This window comes from Psammomys obesus, unplaced genomic scaffold (genome assembly GCF_907164565.1).
Source record: "Psammomys obesus unplaced genomic scaffold, mPsaObe1.curated_primary_1811, whole genome shotgun sequence".
Classification (NCBI taxonomy): domain Eukaryota; kingdom Metazoa; phylum Chordata; class Mammalia; order Rodentia; family Muridae; genus Psammomys; species Psammomys obesus.
Genome location: NW_026596091.1, coordinates 5,246,082 through 5,252,375, shown reverse-complemented (window position 1 = coordinate 5,252,375; position 6,294 = coordinate 5,246,082).

The window sequence follows — 6,294 nt, the reverse complement described above, 5'->3', positions numbered from 1 at the left end:
TAGGTAGTACACACCTTTAATCCAGGAGACAGAGGCAAGCAGATCTCTGAGTTCAAGGCCAGTCTGGTACAGAGAACAAGTTCCAAGTAGAGAAAAGCTTAGGTCTAGGCATGGTGGTACATGCCTTTAATCCTAGCACTCAGGAGGCATGAGACATGCAGATGTCTGAGTTCAAGGTCAGCCTACAGAGCAAGAACAGCCAAGCTTAGGCAGTGAAGGAAATGGAAACCATTGAAAACAGAAAACTGGTGAAGATGTAATATAACAAAGGGACCATATTCCAGGCCCAGCAAGCAGCAGAACTTGGTGGGTTTAACCAAGTGGCTCTGGCTTTAGGGTCAAGAATAGAAGGGGCTACTGGGATAAGTGATACTGGTTAGCTGGAGCTAAGAAATTAGTGGTGCTTAAAAAGAAACCAGAATTATTGAGGTGAAATCTTATGTGATGTCTTTTCTGAGAGCACAAAGAAGCTGTGTTCCAGAGACAGACCAGCTAGACTTGGTAATGTTTGAGAATCACCCAGGTGATACTGGTTTTAAAGGCATGAAGGGGTCATGGAAAGCCACTGAGACGTAGTACTGTGATAAGCCAGGAGAGGCCACTGGTGAAAGTTCAACTTCAGTGGCAGTTGAAGAACCAGGACTGAAGGGGTCCTGCAAAGAAGTTGAGGCTTGGAACCATGAAGAAAGCCTGTGAGAGGCAATTGGTGAAATTGCAGCCTAGTGGCAGCAAAAGACCCCAGCATATTGGAGATGCGAGTACTATGGGATGACCACCAAGAATAGCAGCAGCGGTGGGGTGGAGTTAGCCAGAGACTACAGTGCTACAGAAGGCAGGGCTGGAGAAGTGACCAAAGCCCTTTGGAGGAGCCCAAAAGATCATGTGTTGATCCCAGACATAAACATCAACAAAGCTCCAAAGAGTTTTGAGATACAGTGTTGTTCTGCCTGAGGGATTTGCTAGTGTAATGGTGGCACAAAGCTTGTGGGATCAGACAACCTATACCTGGTTTGACCTAAGGCCCATAACCAATGGAGCCCATAACCAACACTGGTTGGAGACCAAGACACTGAGACTAGGTAGCCCATGGACCTAGGCAAAAAACAGATGGGCACATGGTCCCATTCCTAGCCCAAAAGCTATCTCCAATTGATAAGCACTTACAAATGAAAATATAGTCTTCTCCAAAGTAGTGACTGGAGAAAGAAAGAAACTGCTGTCAAGGTAGGCTTGTGCCTAGCGGTAGATAGCCAACGGGAAATGAGCTCAGTGGTATCTTTGGACATTTCTTGTCTCATAATGCCTTGACAAGTCTTTTTAATTTTTTATTATGTATGTATATTGCATGTATAATAAACATGTGTATATATACATATATATAAAGACAGAGCATATGCTCTATCTTTTTATTCTACAGGTCCTTTGTGTTCACATTATAGCTTTCAGTTCTGTGTTTTTATAGGATTTCCGAGTTTGCAAATAAGTGGCTTTCTGCATCTATATCTGTTTATTATGTCATTTAGGGACTCTTTTCCTTTTTCTTGTTTGTATTGTACTATTACAGTGTGTTAGTTTTTGTTTTTATCTTATTTTATTATCTCATAGAAGCTTTTTTGTTTGTTTGTTTGTTGTTTTTGTTTCTAATGAGAGACAGAAAGAGGGTGGATCTCAGTGGGAGAGGAGGTGGGGAGGACCTGGGAGGAGTATAGGAGGGAAAACCACAATCAGGATATATTATATAAGAAAAAAAAATCTATTTTCTATAAAAGGAAACGAGAGGACACACAAATATAGCAAAACTGCTACAACTGATGACTCCAGAGGAAAGGTTTTTTAGTTCACTGGACTATTTTTTCATCTCTCTTGCAGATAAAATTATTTCCAATTACAAAGACAAGGCCTCATAAGAAAACTTTTCCTTGTCATACTTCGCTTGGCATTGTAACCGGGAGCATGGGAGAGCCAGCCTGTAGCCAAGAGCAGGCAAGTTAAACGTCCCTGCTTGACTCATGAGCTCACTGAAGTGTACGAGCCTGGATTTGACAAGCAAAGCTTATCACATGAAAAAGAGAAATCTCCCACTTATCAAAAAAATACTCTAAAGGAAAACAAAAAACAAAAAACAAAGAAACAAAATCAAGATAAAAACAAACACAAAACAAAATCATTTCAGCAACAGGCCATTTATGGTATGGCCTGTTATATGGCTTCTTATACAGCACTTTAATTTGGGAATAATAGTAACAGAATACAGTCAAGTAAAACTATTTTCACTTTAAAAAGTTTTTCCATTAATACCATAGCAGATTTGTGTTTTGTATTTTTGTTTGTTTGTTTGTTTTCAAGACAGGGCTTCTCTGTGTAACCCTGGCTGTCCTGGAACTTGCTTTGTAGACCAAGCTGGACTTGAACACAGAGATCTGCCTGCCTCTGCCTCCTTGAGTGCTGGGATTAAAGGTGAGCGTCACCACCATCCGGCCAGCAGATTTTTCTTTTAAGTGAATTCTTTTCTTTTTTTAAAAAATTGTTTATTTTTTTATTAATTACAGTTTATTCACTTTGTACCCCAGCTGTAGGCCCCTCCCTCATCCCCTTCTGATCCTACCCTTCCTCCCTCTTTCTTCTATGCCCCTCCCCCAGTCCACTGGTAGGAGAGGTCCTCCTTCCCTTCCATCTGACCCCAGTCTATCAGGCCTCATCAGGATTGGCTGTATTGTCTTCCTCTATGGCCTGGTCAGGCTGCTCCCCTCTCAGGGGGAGGTGATCAAAGAGCTAGCCCCTCAGTTCATGTCAGAGACAGTCCCTGTTTCCATTACTAGGGAACTGTCTTGGACACTGAGCTGCCATGGGCTACATCTGTGAAGGTGTTCTAAGTTATATCCATGAATGGTCCTTGGTTGGAGTATCAGTCTCAGAAAAGACCCCTGTGCCCAGATATTTTGGTTCTGTTGGTCTCCTTGTGGAGCTCCTGTCCCCTCCAGGTCTTTCTATCTCCCCCTTCTTTCATAAGATTCCCTTAACTATGCCCAAAGTTTAGCTATGAGTCTCAGCATCTGCTTTGATACCTTGCTGGGTAGAGTCTTCAGAGGCCCTCTGTGGTAGAACTCAAGAAGTTAAACAGCAGCAAACCAAGTAATCCAATTTAAAAATGGGGTATAGAACCAAACAGAGAATTCTCAATAGAGGGATATTGAATGGCAGAGAAATACTTAAAGAAATGCTTAACATCCTTAGTTATCAGGGAAATGCAAATCAAAATGACCCTGAGATTTCATCTTATGCCCATCAGAATGGCCAAGATCAAAAACTCAAGTGACAACACATGGAGAGGATGTAGAGAAAGGGGAACACATGGAGAGGATGTAGAGAAAGGGGAACCGTCCTCCACTGCTGGTGGGAATGTAAACTTGTACAACCACTCTGGAAATCAATCTGGCGCTTTCTCAGACAGTTAGGAATAGCGCTTCCTCAAGATCCAGCCATACCACTCCTAGGCATATATCCAAAAGATGCTCAAGTATACAAGGACATTTGCTCAACCACGATCGTAGCAGCTTTATTTGTAATAGCCAGAAGCTGGGAACAGCCCAGATGTCCCTCAGGTGAGGAATGGTACATTTACACAATGGAATACCACTCAGCAATTAAAAACAAGGAAATCATGAAATTTGTGGGCAAATGGTGGGAACTAGGGAAGAACATCCTGAGTGAGGTATCCCAGAAGCAGAAAGACACACATGGTGTATACTCACTTAAAAGTGGATATTAGACATATAATATAAGATAATCATACTAAAATCTATACACCTAAAGAAACTAATTAAGAAGGAGGACCCTGGGTAAGATGCACAATCTTCATTCAGAAAGGCAAACGAGACGGACATTGGCAGAAGAGGGAGAAAACAGGGAACAGGACAGGAGCCTATCACAGATGTGAATTCTTTTGTTTGGTTTTTCTTTTTCTCTTAGTGCTGAGTGACAAGAGTCATTCTACTGTTTTCATACTCCTCTGGCTTTCAAAGGGGCAAATGTGCTAATAGGGATGAAAGAAGAGCAGCTGAGGCATGACGAAGGAGGCCCAGTGCTGTGTGTCCTAGCACAGGCATCAACTTTAGACGGAATTTAGTTATCCTTCAGCAAGATCGTTATAAGGAAACTGTTTCTCAAAGCAATAGATGATGGCATGGAAACCAGAGCCAATGAGCCAATTTTGGCCATTCCTAGAACTTTCTGGTCTTTGGGGCATAAATATAGAATTAGGTCAGGGTCAGGTAATTATTTTGGCAGATGTAACTTATGATACATTTCCTCTGACAACAGTTCAGATGACTGTGTTAGACATGGGCACGTAAATGCCTGGAGATTCTAGTCAAGAAGGGGCCGGTATGTTCATGTGGAATTCTGGGTGGTTTCCCTGAACATTTTAGAAATGATATGGGAGTATATTGACCATGGCATGATGGACATTAAGGAGTTCACGTTTCAGAAGAGAGAACAAGAATAGATAATTACAGTATATAAAAAGTTCATTGACAATAGTGAAAGGAAATGGGGCCTCATTCATTCTATGTCTTCAATGTACAAAACTCTATTCTAAGTGTTAGCGTTAGCTTAACTTAAAAGGCAAAGGCTGAAATTAAGTTAAAAGTCTAATTAGAGTTGAAACATTGAGAGGTAGAGGGATGGCTCAGCAGTTAGGCATGATTGCTGCTCTTCCAGAGGACTGGTGTTCAACCCCCAGCAACAATGTGGCAACTCATTAATGCATAGTTAATAACGCTGTAATTTATAACTCCAGTTCCATGAGATCAGATGCTTAACTGCCATGATGGAGTAACAGGAACAAAATTCATCTTTTCTTTAAAAGCTAAAAACAAAACAAAACCCAAAAAACTCCAACACTGGGTTTTGAAATTGCAAATCAGGCAGTACAGGACAGAGACCCCCCCCCACACACACATACACACAAAAACACTGAATATGGTGGAATATCCAGGACACTGCAAAGGGAAGAGGAACAAGGTTAGCTTAGCAACCTCCCTGAATTGGGCAGACAGAGCTCAGATTATAACGATACAGGAGTGGTAGGAGTCAAGGCATAGAATGCTGGAGAGAGGAATGGGCACGAGATACCCAGAGTCTCCTTGGGGCTTTACCTAAACTGTAGCCAATAGGCATGTGGTTGTGAGCAAATTATCAAGGGTAGAAAAGCAAGCACGAGAGGAGCAGTTGGAGCATCCCTGGGACACACAGGGCTGGGATACTGCATGTTCCCATGGGCCAGAGTAGAAAGCCTTCCTCACATATGACCTAAGCAGATCCCCAAAGAGAAGGAACTAGTGTTGCCAAATAATCCCTAACCTAAAAGTTTGCAACCACAAAATTTAGGAGGAAGTTTCAAGACCAAATAATTAAGCCCAAGTAACTAACTCAACAGTAATTCTAGAAAAAGATCAAACAAATTAAAATCCTGGGAACATATATTACATTCTCCAAACCTGATGGTGTGTCTGTGGGGAATGTTCTTAGTTGCTAATTGATGTGAGAGGGTGCAGCCTACTGTAGGGAGATGCCAGCCCTGATGGGCAGGCCTGGGCTGTGTAGGAAAGGTACTGAGTAAGCAAGGGGATGGAAGCCAGAAAGCTGTATTCAGTGTTCTACCTCAGTTCCTGTCCTGGCTGTCCTCATTGAAGACCCTTTACTTGGAAGTGTAACCTAGTTAGACCTTTTCCTCCCCCAGGCTGGTTTGGTTAGTGTTTTATCACAGAGGTGCAAACTGGGAGATTCAGGTGTACACTCAGGAGTGGTACTGCTGAATCAGATTACTTGGTTTCCATGGAGGCTGCACCTGCTCCACGCCTATCGACCGTGAGCAGGATACATCTTTCACCACATCTTGGCTGTTAGCGCTTTCAGTAAAAACTGTCCCCCAGGGGCTCATGTATTTGAACATGTGATTCTTGGTCGGTGTCTCTGTTTTGGGGGGTTGTGATGGAGGAAGTACATCACGTGGAGTTGGCATTGAGGGTTTCTAGACTTGTCCCACTTCTAGTTCCCTTACTTTGCACCTGTTTGCTGTTGAGATCTCAGCTTCCTGCTCCAGCTTCCCTACCTTCCTGTCAAGAGGAACCATCCACTGAACTAAACGTTTTCATTTATAAGTTACTTTAGGTCATGGCATTTTGTTACAGCAACAGAAAACATTATTTTCTGTTATTAGCTAATATACTTGCTAGCAGGGTTTCTCGTGTGTGTGTGTGTGTGTGTGTGTGTGTGTGTGTGTGTGTGTGTGTG